This window comes from Nicotiana attenuata, unplaced genomic scaffold, assembly GCF_001879085.1.
Source record: "Nicotiana attenuata strain UT unplaced genomic scaffold, NIATTr2, whole genome shotgun sequence".
Taxonomy (NCBI): Eukaryota; Viridiplantae; Streptophyta; class Magnoliopsida; order Solanales; family Solanaceae; genus Nicotiana; species Nicotiana attenuata.
In genome coordinates this window covers 258,548-273,065 of record NW_017670434.1, presented here as the reverse complement: position 1 = coordinate 273,065, position 14,518 = coordinate 258,548, and positions in this window count along the sequence as shown.

The following is a 14,518-nucleotide window of genomic DNA, read 5'->3' as shown; positions in this document are numbered from 1 at the left end:
AGTAGCATATGTCTTAGCTGGAGATACATTCGGTGTCTGGGGACTGATTGATAGTGATACATGTATATATTTGCGGGCGCTATTGCTACGTCAGATGTACCTGCGTTCAAAGAAAAATTGTAAGTTTTGTGGGGGGGAGGTTGGTTCGTGCTTCTATCCGCTGGCCTTGCTTTGCTCCGTTCTGGAGGACTTTTGAGTTTCTTGGGTAACCTGACTGTTACGGAAATAGAGTTTTCGAAAATATGCAATTACCGATAAAAAAATAGAGTTATCTAGAAACATGTCGAAATATCTAGTAATTTAGATGAACTAGTGACTGTAACACATTTCAGAGACACTGCAATTTTCTTATGTTAGAATTTTGAGGGTCCTCCTCAAAATTCTGCCCTAGTTTGGTAGATGATATCCTTCGGCCGCTTGCGAGTAACGAGTCTTGTTGAACCTCCTTCGTAATTTTGAGAATTCTTCTCAAAATTCTGCCCAGTTTCTTAATCGATTTCTGACTGTCTGACATATGTTGGTGTTGGCTGGACTTGCTCCGGAATTTTGAGGGTCCTCCTCAAAATTCTGCCCCAATTTCTGATCTTGGGGTGAAATGGAAATTTTATTATGATATGACCGAACCCATAAGGCTACCTACGTATCCCCACTTAAACGGGAATCAGGTCAAGCGTAGTTCGATTACATCAGATGAAGAAATGTAAATAGTCTAAGCATAGTATCTTTTGACTGAGTCTGAATTGATCGGTTTTGGCCAGATCTCTCCGTCCATTTCTGCAAGTATAAGTGCTCCTCCTGTTAGCACCCTGTGAACCATGTAAGGACCTTGCCAGTTGGGAGAGAATTTCTCTTTGGCTTCATCTTGATGTGGGATAATCTTCTTCAGCACCAACTGTCATGATGCAAATTGTCTTGGTTTGACCCTTTTGTTGAAAGGTCTAGACATTCTGTTCTGATAAAGCTGACCGTGGCATACTGCATTCATCCTTTTCCCGTCTATAAGGGCCAATTGTTCGTAGCGGCTCCTTATCCATTCTGCATCGCCGAGTTCGGCTTCCTGTATAATCCATAAAGAAGGAATCTCTACCTCGGCTGGGATGACAGCCTCGGTGCCATAAACCATCATGTAAGGAGTTGCTCCGGTTGATGTGCGAACTGTAGTGCGGTATCCCAACAGAGCCAAAGGTAGCTTCTCGTGCCATTGTTTGTGGTTTTCTACCATCTTCCTTAGTATCTTTTTGATGTTTTTGTTGGCGGCTTCCACGACTCCATTCATCTGAGGTCTATAGGCTGTGGAGTTCTTATGCTTGATTTTGAAAGTTTTGCACATGTTTTTCATCAAATCACTATTGAGGTTGGAGGCATTATCAGTGATAATGGACTCGAGAACTCTGAATCGGCAAACAATACGGTCCTTGACAAAGTCTGCGACGACTTTCTTGGTTCCAGCTTTGTAAGATACAGCCTCTACCCATTTTGTGAAGTAATCGATGGCCACCAGAATAAACCTGTGTCCGTTTGAAGCAGTGGCTCAATCGGACCGATGACATCCATTCCCCAGGCGGCGAATGGCCAAGGCGAGCTTGTTGCGTTGAGCTCATTTGGCGGCACTTTTATCATATCAGCATGCACTTGACATTGGTAGCATTTGCGGACATACTGGACGCAGTCGGTCTCCATGGTCATACAAAAGTAACCGGCCCTGAGTATCTTCTTGGCCAAGACAAAACCATTCATATGCGGGCCGCAGGTCCCAGCATGTATCTCCTCAAGTAGCTTAGAAGCTTCTTTTGCGTCGACACATCTTAGCAATCCCAAATCAGGAGTTCTCCTGTACAAATTTCCTCCGTTATGGATGAAGTGATTGGACAATCTTCGAAGTGTGCGTTTCTGAGTGTGGTTTGCATGCTCCAGGTATTCTCCTTTCGCCAAATACTCTTTGATGTCGTGGAACCAAGGTTTTCCATCTGTTTCTTCGTCAACATGGGCATAATAAGCCGGTTGATTACGGACTTTTACTGGGATGGGATCAATGAAATTCTTGTCCGGATGCTGTATCATAGATGACAAGGTGGCCAATGCATCAGCAAACTCATTCTGAATTCTGGGTACATGCCGAAACTCTATCGGCAAACTCATTCTGAATCAAGGAGAATATAATCAAACATCTACAGAAACTCAGCAACATTTTGAGACATCTCAAGTATCTACAGAAACTCAAAGACAAGTGCAGCCTCAGCTTAGAAAATCATGCAGAGGAAAACATCCTCCAGTATGGATGAAAGATTTTGCATCCTTAAATATTCATCAAGATGTTCCTTACGCCTTATATAAATACATCAGCTATGACAGAATATCTTCTTAGTATCAAGCATATGTTGCAGCAACTTCCTCAATCACTGAACCTACTAGTTACTCTGAAGCTATACAGGATCCTAAGTGGATAGATGCTATGAATGAAGAAATAAAAGCACTGGAAAACAACCACACATGGGATATTGTAACACTACCAGAAGGTAAGAGACCTATTGGATGTAAGTGGATTTACAAAATCAAATATAAAGCTTCAGGTGATATTGAGAGGTTTAAAGCTAGACTAGTAGCTAAAGGATATAGTCAAACTGAAGGAATTGATTATCAAGAAACATTTTCACCAGTAGTGAAAATGGTTACAGTAAGAATTGTGTTAAGAATTGCAGCTTCAAAGAATGGTGTATACATCAAATGGATGTATACAATGCCTTTCTTCAAGGAGATCTACTTGATGAAATATATATGGAGTTACCTCAGGGATTTAGAAGCTAGGGGGAGAATAAAATATGCGGGCTTATTAAATCCCTATATGGACTTAAACAGGCTCCTAGACAGTGGAATACAAAGCTATGTGAGGCTCTTCAGAAGTTCAATTTCAAACAAAGTCAGTTTGATCATTCATTATTTATCAAAAAGACCACTGAGGGATTATTATTGTATTAGTCTATGTAGATGATCTACTAATTACAGGGGATAGTCTAGCTCTTATTGAAGAAACAAAAACATCATTACAGAATGCTTTCAAGATGAAAGATCTGGGAGAGCTGAAGTTTTTCTTGGGAATTGAATTTGCTAGATCACAGGAAGGTATTGTAATGCATCAAAGAAAATATGCTTTAGAGTTAATTTCAGAAGCTGGACTTGCTGCAGCAAAACCAGCATTAACTCCTATTGATAGCAATGTTAAGCTTACTTCTAAACAGTATGATGAGTATACTGATCAAATAGAAAAATCAGCAGACAATGATCCACCGGTTGATCAAGTATCATTTCAAAGGTTGATAGGAAAACTTCTCTACTGTAACAAGACTAGATATTGCTTTTGGGGTTCAGACTCTAAGTCAGTTTCTACAGCAACCAAAAAAGTCTCATATGGAAGCTGTCTTGAGAATTGTCAAGTATATAAAGAATCAACCTGGTCAAGGAATTCTATTATCTAGCAATCAGATCAATACTATTACTGCATTTTGTGATGCAGAATGGGCTGCATGTCCATTGACAAGAAAATCAGTCACAGGGTTCTTAATTAAAGTTGGTGATTCTTTGGTCTCCTGCAAATTAAAAAAACAAACTACTGTATCTCGAAGCTCTGCAGAAGCTGAGTATAGAACTTTGGCAACAACTGTTGCTGAGCTAATCTGGCTTCATGGCATGCTAAAAGAGGTTGGAGTTCATATTAAACTGCCTATTGATATTCACAGTGATAGCAAAACATCCATTCAAATAGCTGCTAATCCTGTCTATCATGAAAGGACTAAGCACATTAAAATAGAGTGCCACTTTGTGAGAGAAAGAATCCAAAGGGTCTTATTGCTATAAAATATATTTCTACAACAGATCAACCAGCAGATGTACTTACAAAAGGTCTAACTAAAGTCCAACATGAGTATTTGAAGTCCAAGCTAGGAATGCTTAATATTTTTCCACCACCTAGCTTGAGGGGGAGTGTTAAATAAAGTGAGGGTAGAATAGTCTTTGTATGGAAAGGTTGTTAGAAGTTAGTTAAAGTTGTTAATGGTTGTTAGAAGAGTTAGTTAAGTTAGGATTAAGAGTTAGTTAGATTGTTAATGAAAGGCTTAAGGAATTGTTATATATACACATAGAATCACATTGTAAAGGCTAACACTTTGAAAAGAAATGAAAATACTCTCCACTAATTCTCTCTCTATCCTCGTCTGACTCATCTTCTTCTTCTTCTTCATATCAGTTCTTCTACTTCTTCTTACTGTTCTTCTTCTTTCTCTTACTGTATTGATTGATAATTCAATCAAGTGTTCATCTCAGTTTAGTGAACAATTTCAAATATAAACACAAGTTACAGAACTCCTCACTAAAAATTTAAAACTATTACGAATTCAACTTTCGTTTTAGTACTAAAACTTAGACAAAAATAGATCGAGGTTGAAAACGATGGTATGCTACTGAGGCTGGTAGTTAGGAGTAGTTATACAGTTGTATGCTAGCTGTTAATGAGTTGGCATTAGTGTGGGATTAAGTTAACAAGTTAGTTAGTTAGTTAGCCATGTGTACAAATAGGGAGTCTTATTTCATTTTCAAATTTTTCTGTAGCTCAGTATTGATTCAATGAGAATGCATTTCTCTTCCTTCTCTCTCTTGTCTCATTTCCTCTTCAGTTCATCTCCATAGCTAACCTCCATTAACATGGTATTAGAGCTTTGGTGAAACTACCTGGTTCAGCAATTAGGAGAAGTCTGCTGCGAAGAGAAGCTAGTTTAAATTCTCACAAATTGAGCTCGAAATTCGAATCTGTGATCTACGAGATAATTTTTATGTGATTGAATCTCAATTCACTGAAAATTTCAATCTCAATAGTTGATTTTTTGAAGATCTGCTAATTGATCACTACAATCACTATCAAAGAAACTACTTCCTCTACTCCAGCTACTCCAACACTACATGACCAGAACATAGATCTAGTTCATCACAATCACCCTCTCTATATCCACCCGCCTGATACACAAGGTGCAGTTCTCACCTCAATTCAACTTCAAGGTTCTGAGAATTATTCATTGTGGAGTAGATCTATGAAAATTGTATTGCATGGTAAAAACAAGTTAGGTTTTGTGTTAGGAACCTGTAGAAAATACATGTTTGATCCTAACTTATACGAGCTATGGGATAGGTGTAATGCTATTGTATTGGCTTGGATAATGAATACTGTGGCTCCAAATTTGCTTAGTTCTGTGATATACGCTTCTGATTCTCACAAGGTATGGGAAGATCTTCGTGAGAGGTTTGATTAAGTCAATGCATCTAGATCCTTCTACTTACACAAGGAAATTGGGAAGCTAACACGAGGTCTGTTATCTGTATCTGAATATTTTTCAAAACTTACAGAGTTGTGGGATGAATATGAGGCTTTAGTTCCTCCTCATTCGTGTGGTTGTCCAGAATCTACGCAAAATGCAGAACATTATCAGCTTCGGAAGTTGTATCAATTTCTTACTGGGCTAAATGATACTTTTGATAATGCCAAGGGTCAGATCCTCATGACTGGACAAGTACCTAATATAAACCAGGCATATATAATGATCATTAATGTGGAAAGTCAGAGAAGAAACAATGCTACTGTTGGTATTGTTTATCCTACAGCTCTACTAAGTAATAGAGCCCCTATTGGTGGTTACAACCGTGGTTATAAGCCCAGAAATAACTTTGGAAAGTCATCTCTTTAGTGTGACTTCTGCCATCTTAAGGGTCACACTAGAGACAATTGTTATAAACTTCTTGGTTACCCCACTGATTTTAGAGGCAGTAAAGGAGGGGGAGGTACTCCTGATTCTAAAGGTGCATATGCACACACTGCCAGCATAGCACCTGATTCATCTACACAACAAGGAGGTGCTGCTAATGTGGTTCCATCATATAGTTCAGCAACTGATAGCTCTTCAGCAATAGCAGGTGTCCCTTCAGCACCCTTCTTTACTCAGGATCAATACAATCAGATCCTGCAGATGTTGAACAAAAGGAAAAAAATTGATACTGTGGCTAATTCTTCAACAATGAATACTACAGGTTCTATAACAACTCTCTGATAAGTTGGTATTGTACCAACTTATCTTGTCTTTAAACCTATACTTTTGCTATGTTTGAGTGATAAAATCGTGTATTTAATGTCATTTACTTCTATTTAATGGATGTATGTGATTTAGAGGTAATGGTGAAGAAACCAAGCAAAAACAAGCCAAAAAGGAGCTAAAATGGACAATGAGAAACTGCCCAGTGGTTTATTCTTCGCGAACGCAAAGGTACTACCCGAACGCGAAGAAGCAGGCAGTTAGACCTTCGCGAACACGAAGTACACAACGCGAACGCAATGTAGCAGAACATGAACCTTCGCGAACGCGAAGTTGTAAACGCGAACATGATGACTGAGGAAAGTAAGCCTTCGCGAATGCAAAGGCTTGACCGCGAACGCGATGAAGAAACTGGGCGTGAAAACTGGGCAGTTCTGGAATTTCTCATTTTTGACCCCAAACCCTTTAATACCCGAATCAGCTCATTTGTAAGAACATCTTTGGTAATCTCTGGACATCTTGAGCATATTTTTGAGTTCTTAGACTTAGAGAGAACAAGGTGGAAGCTAGGGTTTTGCACACACACTTGGGTTTTGAAGATTTCAAGCTTGTGGTTAAGGATTTCTTACCCATTTATGTTTATTTCTTCATTTCCTTGCTTTGCATTGAATATTTAAGTATGTAGTATTTATTTCCAACACTTGAATCTTGTTTATGGGAATATTCATATTTAAAGTGTGGATTAAATACATTGATGTGCTTATGTATTGAATGATTTTCATTTATTTATGAAGTGAGTTATTGTTTCTTTAATTATTCTTGTTTTTTAATGTTTCCAAAGGGATTAGCTAACCCTAGGACTCGCCCATTAACTCCGAATTAATTTTGGAAAAGATAATTTGGGGTTGGGAAAGATTAATTAACAAGAACTTGAGGCGTTAACCCTCAATTTATAGATTCTACCTAGGGATAGGATTGAACTACTTGTAGCCATAGTCGGGAGTGCTTAATCTCTTAATTGTCTTAGGGATAATTCAATTAGGAAGTCTTGTTAGTCTTTGAAAGAAGCTAATATAGAATTATTACCCGTGGCTAATTAACATAAACTCGCTCATATTTGTAAAATCGTGAAATACATTGGATTGTTACTTGAGTGTAATTCCCGATGCATCGATCCTTGTAGCCATTGATCATTTTACTTGCTTTCTAGGTTAGTTTACATTTTCACATTTAGATATAAACGTTTTCCAAAAACCAAATTCTTAGTGTTTGGCATTGCGCGATAAGTGATAATTCTCTTACATTCCTAATCGCCTACATATTGTTCTCTATGGGATTCGACCCCGAATCATAGTTGGTGTCACGACCCTAGTTCACCAACCGTGAACATGTCATGACGGCACCTGGTCCCCATGACCAGGTAAGCCTAACATTTGCGGAAATATAATAATTGCGGAAAGTAGAGAAAATCAAATCAAATATCTAAGGAAACCTTACTGAATGCCGCTTGGCAAGTGCAACTCAATATCACAAGTCTAAACAATTCCCAAAACCCGAAAACTCACGGGCAACACAGGCTACAGAAGTGTATAGTAAAGGTTCCAAACTCCAGAATTTCTAGCAACCGAAAGAAAGAAAAACTAGGTACTAAAGATAGAATAAGAGGGAGACTCGTCGGTCTGCGGACGCAGCAGATCTACCTCGAAGTCTCCGTAGTCCTCCTGCCTCACAGATAGTGCGCCTGAGTAGAGGTACCTGGATGATCTGCACATGAAAAACATGCGCAGGAAGGGCATGAGTACACCACAGCGGTACTCAATAAATGCCAAGCCTAACCTCGGTTGGATAGTGACGAGGAAGTTCAGGGCCATACTGAGACAAAATATAGTAATAACAGTAATTAACAGTATGATAATCTGACAGAAATAATAAAGACAGCAGTGAAATAAGACAGGTTAACCAAGGCAATAGCAAATACACAAGAACGGAACAACCACAGAATAAGTACAGCTCAATACCAATGGTAACAATAAGGATCTCCCAGGATACCGTCCTGTAGTCCTTTTCTCAACTGCCCAGTGGATCTCCCGGGATACCGTCCCGTAGTCCATCATATGTGTATATCCGAAGGATCTCCCGGGATACCGTCCCGTAGTCCAACTATCAATGTGCAGGGGGATCTATCGGGAATCTAACCCGCAGTCCCAAAGTAAAANGATGGATAGATTGACAACTTTCTTAAGGGAATTAGTCTTGTAGTTAGAATTAGCTTTTGTTAATTTAGGAAAAATAAATGGTTTGAGTTGGGGTTTGTGCCTGTTGACTAAGTTGAGGCTTGCTTGGTACCAATTTGATTTAAAACTCGGCATATGGATCTTTGATTATTGAAAAAGAAAAATAATTGAAGTAGAAATGTCATGACTTTTAGACTCAAATTTTGGCTCTTTGATTCACTAAATAGCTTCATATGCTATATGCAACCTCTTTGAGTCATTGGTTTCAATTGGATTTTGGATTTGTATTCCACTTGAATGTTCATGTGCCATGTGTGTGAGATTATTTGTGAGTTATTTTGCATTACTTGTAGTCTAGAACTTGCCCGGAATGTGCTTCAAAGCGAAATCATAGACTAACTTGGATCGAAAAATGATATTAGGCCTTCCTTGGACCGCTAGTATGCCTTAAAATTCCTACCCTTGATTATGTTCCCTAGTCAACCCATTTCGAGCCTTTAACCTTATTCTTTGGCAACCATATTACAAGCTTAAATCCTTTGTTCTTAATTGATCTTGCTTTTGGCACCCTACCTCCCTAAGTACTTTGAAAGTGCAAACATAGGCTAATAAGTTTGGGGGTGAAGGTTGGAAAAATTGTGATATGGAAGTTGTTTGAAAAGGTGGAAGGTAGAGAAAAAAAAATATATGAAATCCTCCTTGACTTTGAAAAGGAAAGAAAACGAAAAAAAAATATATAGAATAAAATGATAAAAAGTCGTGAATAAAAGGAAGACTAGGTGTGGAACGAAAAGTGAAGAAAGGATAAAAAATATTTTTGAAGGAAGTGGACATTAATTGTAACTTTTGTAGTGCTTGGGAAAGTTTTGAGTCACTTTAACAAAAAAATATTGTGCCCTACCTTAACCAAAAGCCTAAACTACAACCCTTTAAGTCCTAATTAATTTTGAACCAAGTTGTCTACATTAGTGGAGGAATACATGAAGGGCAAGCCTATGGTACTACTTGTATGCATTTGAACATCTTTTTGAGAGAGAGTTAATTCTTTCCATTTGATATCCCATTGTGGTTTTGAATTATGATTTATGAGTGTGGGATCCTTTCTTAAATGTGAGGGCACATGAAATTTGAGTTGTGAATTTAATCCCATTTTCAATTGGAAGGAATGACCAAAGAAATTTGATTGTGATAGAGAGGAAAATTTTGAAGCTTTAGTGTCATGACTTGATTGCTACTTTGATTTGCATTAGTGTTTGAGCACTTGATGTATAATGAAGTTCATGAGAAGTGCTTGATAATTCATATGCTTTGGAGTAATTGTTGGTACCAATCGAAGTCATGCATTTGTGCTTAAAGTAGACCTTTTTGGCTTGGCATGATAAGGATATAATGTTGAGTTAAATACTTGGGAAGAGATTTTGCCGCTTTCATTGCTTGAGGACAAGCAATAGTTTAAGTTTGGGGGTGTGATAAGTTGGTATTTTACCAACTTATCTTGTCTTTAAACCTATACTTTTGCTATGTTTGAGTGCTAAAATCATGTATTTAATGTCATTTATTTCTATTTTACAGGTTGTATGTGATTTGGAGGTAATGGTGAAGAAACCAAGCAAAAACAAGTCAAAAAGGAGCTAAAATGGACAATGAGAAACTGCCCAGTGGTTTACTCTTCGCGAACGCGAAGGTACCACGCGAACGCGAAGCAGTAGGCAGCTAGACCTTCGCGAACGTGAAGTACACAACGCGAACGCATAGTTGCAGAACATGAAGCTTCGCGAACGCGATGCTGTGAACGCGAACGCGATGACTGAGGAAAGTAAGCCTCCGCGTTCGCGAAGGCTTGACCGTGAATGCGATGAAGAAACTGGGCGTGAAAATTGGGCAGTTCTGGAATTTCACATTTTTTGACCCCAAACCCTTTAATACCCGAATCAGCTCATCTTTGGCATATCTTTGGCTTATTTTCAGTTCCATAGACTAGAGAAGAACCAGTATTGAAGCTAGGGTTTTGCACACACACTTGGGTCTTGAAGATTTCAAGCTTGTGGTTAAGGATTTCTTACCCATTCATGTTTATTTCTTCATTTCCTTGCTTTGTATTAAATATTTAAGTGTGTAGTATTTATTTCCAACACTTGAATCTTGTTTATGGAAATACTCACATTTAAAGTGTGGATTAAATACCTTGTTGTGCTTATGTACTGAATGATTTTGATTCTTTTATGAAGTGAGTTATTGTTATTTTAATTATTCTTGTTCTTTAATGTTTCCAAAGGGATTAGCTAACCCTAGGACTCGCCCATTAACTCCGAATTAATTTTGGAAAAGATAATTTAGGGTTGGGAAAGATTTATTAACAAGAACTTGAGGCGTTAACCCTCATTTTATAGATTCTACCTATGGATAGGATTGAACTACTGTAGCCATTCCGGATGTGCTTAATCTCTTAATTGTTTTAGGGGTAATTCAATTAGGAAGTCTTTTTAGTCTTCGAAAGAAGCTAATATAGAATTATTACCCGTGGCTAATTAACATAAACTCGCTCATATTTGTAAAATCATGAAATACATTGGATTGTTACTTGAGTGTAATTACGATGCATCGATCCTTGTAGCCATTGATCATTTTACTTGCTTTCTAGGTTAGTTTACATTTTCACATTTAGATATAAACGTTTTCCAAAAACCAAATTCTTAGTGTTTGGCATTGCGCGATAAGTGATAATTCTCTTACATTCCTAATCGCCTACATATTGTTCTCTGTGGGATTCGACCCCGACTCATAGTTGGGTAAATTATATTGCATGCGACCGTGTCCATTTACTTTTTAGTAGTGGATTTGGACGTCATCAAAATTGGCGCCGTTGCCGGGGAACAATTTGGCGTAATTTAGGTTGTTTGAGAAATAAGTTGTGAAAATTTGTGTAATTATTTTTCTTACCTTCATCTATTTTTTCTTGTTTGTTCTTGTTTATTTTCTTATTTTTGAAAAATGGCATCATATAATGAAAATTGGTCGGATGGTAGTTGTTCATACTTTGATGACCCTTGTCCTTATTGTGGAGGACCACACTCGTGGCAAAATTGTTTAAATTCTCCCGAGGGTGGAGTTGTGCGCACAATCTCAGCCCTATGAGTGGAGTATTATTGATAAGTGTGGTTTTCAAAATGATCATTGGGATGATTGTGCTTATTGGTGCTTCCCTTCCGCAAGCCCCCACTATGATAATTCTACTTTTTGTGATGAAAATTATAGGGCCATGGAAGTGGAAGAAGTTGAGCATGGCCAAAGTGGAGAGTTCAAGCTTATGTTGGAGTGTTTACTTGAATAAGGAAACAAGGAGAAAAATGCCTTGGAGGAGCTTTTGGAAAATAGTCTTCAAAACGACTTGGCACTTGAAAGGTTGCACTCAGAAATGGATGAAATGATCGAAGCCTTAAGGGTTCAAAAAGCCTCGGAAGTGAATGATAGCCAAGAACCTTTCTTGGAGATTGAAGTTGGAAATCCTTCCTTGGCACTTGATCAAAACGAAGAAGAACTCTCAAATGCTGACAATGAGAAAATGATGCTCATGTTGGAGACCATTCTTGATAATGAGGAGAAGCATAACTTTGCCCTCGAGGACTTGAAACAAGGCTTGGCTTACAATGATGAACATATCCACACCTTCGAAGATCAAATGAAAATATTGGTTGAGGCTCACTATGCCCACCAACTTGATGGTGTGGAAGAAAGCCAAGAAGAGTCCAATTCCGAGGAAGAAAGTGAGCTCTACTTTGAGGAGTCAAGAATTGAACATCCGCCAACCGACTTCATGAGTAGTAATGATGCCGAGAAAAAAATGGAATTAGAGTCAACCGGTGTAAATGAAAATGTGGTTGATATTGACTCTAATCCGGGAGGGGGGGGGGAAGAGGATGTCAAAATAGAAAAATTGCAAAGTGAAGGCTTGAAGTCACATTCCAAGCATTTTTCAACATCGAAATTGTGTGGTGATATGGAAGTTAAACTACACAAATCAATGGGGGATTGCGAGGAGGAAAAACTCATACCATACATTTTATAGTTTGAGGAAACAAGAAAACAAAATGACATTCCTCACATGAGAGCCAAGAATTGCAAAATGAAGAATTTAAGGATTGGCTTGATCATCGACTTACCACCCCCCATCGCTAGTGGTCACAAGCTTGATTCCAAGCTAGGTGCCCAGTTCATATCATCCAAGTGGCGAGAAAAGTGGTAAAGTTGTTTGCGTCGTGCCACGACGTTAAATGCGGCGCTTGGTGGGAGGCAACCCATCGTTTTTCAAAATTTTTAGTCATTTTGATATTTTCTTTTTTAGAATAGCTTAGAATATTATTTTGACTAATCTGCAAAGTTTTAGATTTTTTGGAGTTGATTTGAGCAGGTCGGAGTGTCCCGGAGAGCCAAAACCAGTAGCTGCCAGAACTGTTGAAGTGCAGGAAAAGGTTACACTTCGCATTCACGAGTACACAACGTGTTCGCGTAGGTTTAGTAAACTGTAACCCTTCGCGTTCGCGTGATACTCGTACGCGTTCGCGGCGTTCAGCAGAATTCACCCTTCGCGTACGCGAACTCACAATGCGAACGCGTAGGGTCAGGTGAGTTAAAAACATAATAGCCTACTGGAAACGAGAAAATACACCCCTTTTTGCTCAAACAACAGTCCCCTCCACTCCTTAAGCCCCAAAAATCAATTCATCAAAAATCTTCAAGTTTCTTGAAATTTTTCATCTCCATTCTTGAGGTATGTAATTTCTTCACTCTCCTATCAAATCTTTCGTCTCCTTCTTGGTGTAAATTGTGAAACAATAGAAGAGCACTCATTGTTGTTTGGTCCTTAGGGTTCAAATTTTGAGTATTAAGTTGAAAAATTTATGCTTGAAATTGGTTGTTGCTTGCTGGGTGAGATTGGTTGAGTGTCAGTGGTTGTTTTTAAGAAAACTTTGGGTAAGATCTGTGCATAAATTTTCTTTTAATGAACAAAGAAAAATGGGCACCCCAACTGTTTGAAGAAAAGCCTAAGAGAAAACATGTTCTGGGCGAGGAAGATGACCTTCGCGAACGCATGGGTCTTCCCGCGAACGCGAAGGTATAACAGTGGGGGACAGAAAATTTGACCTTCGCGAACGTGGTTGTCTGCTCGCGAACGCGAAGGTCTGAGTCTGGGCAAAAATATTTTGCTCTTCACGAACGCGGTTATCTGCTCGCGAAGGCGAAGAGCAATCACTGGCAGCCTCAAAATTGGCAAAAAATAGTAGCTTCGCACAGCTCTGCCCGGGACCTTTTTCGCCCATTTCTTCGGCCTTAATACATTGTTTTAAGTGTCTGTATGAGCTTTTATCATTGTTGGTCTATTTTGTAGGTTCTTTTTGCTTAAAATGGAACTGGATCATAATAAAATTTTGCAAGAACATGTCTTTGGACCTGGACAAGAGGAAGCCTTTGATCGTGAGCGGTTTCTATCTGCAACATGTGAGCGGAGATACGATGAACTCTTGTCCAAGACCATCGTCCGGGAAAGAGGCATAAACTTGGAAAAAGTTGAAGCTAAAATGTTGGGCTTCTACACGCGCTTGATAGAGAGCAAGTGGATTTGTTTTGCTGAGCAACCACATAACGCCAACCACACAATAGTTCTGGAATTCTATGCAACTTGACGACCGACGTCCAAGGTGCCTTTGTTACTACTGTGCGGGGCGTGCAAGTCCACTTCAGTCCTGAGATAATAAATGGTGTTTATGGCCTCCCCAATGCTAACAACGAGGTCTACAGAGACAGAGCCAGAGCAGGAGGAAACCAATGGCTAGTAAATAAGCTACATGATGGGGTTACTCCGAAGTGGATGACAGTGCACAAGGGAGTTGATTCTCACGACTTCACGGATGAGGCGAAGACATGGCTCTGCATTATCTGTTCAAGAGTGTCACCTTCGACAAATGACACTGATGTGACACCAGACAGGGCACTGATGATTGCTGCTATCATGGATGGACTACCTGTGAATGTAGGGGAACACATTGTCCGAGAAATTGAGGAAGCCACTCAGGGGTAGGTCCAAGAGCCTGTTCTTTCCATCCTTGATCACTAGCTCTGCTATGATGCTGGGGTGCCTACACGCCCCAATAATGTTGAGAAAGGTCCAGGAAAGCCGATGATCCATCCCTTGCCTGAAAACGGGGACCCAGTGAC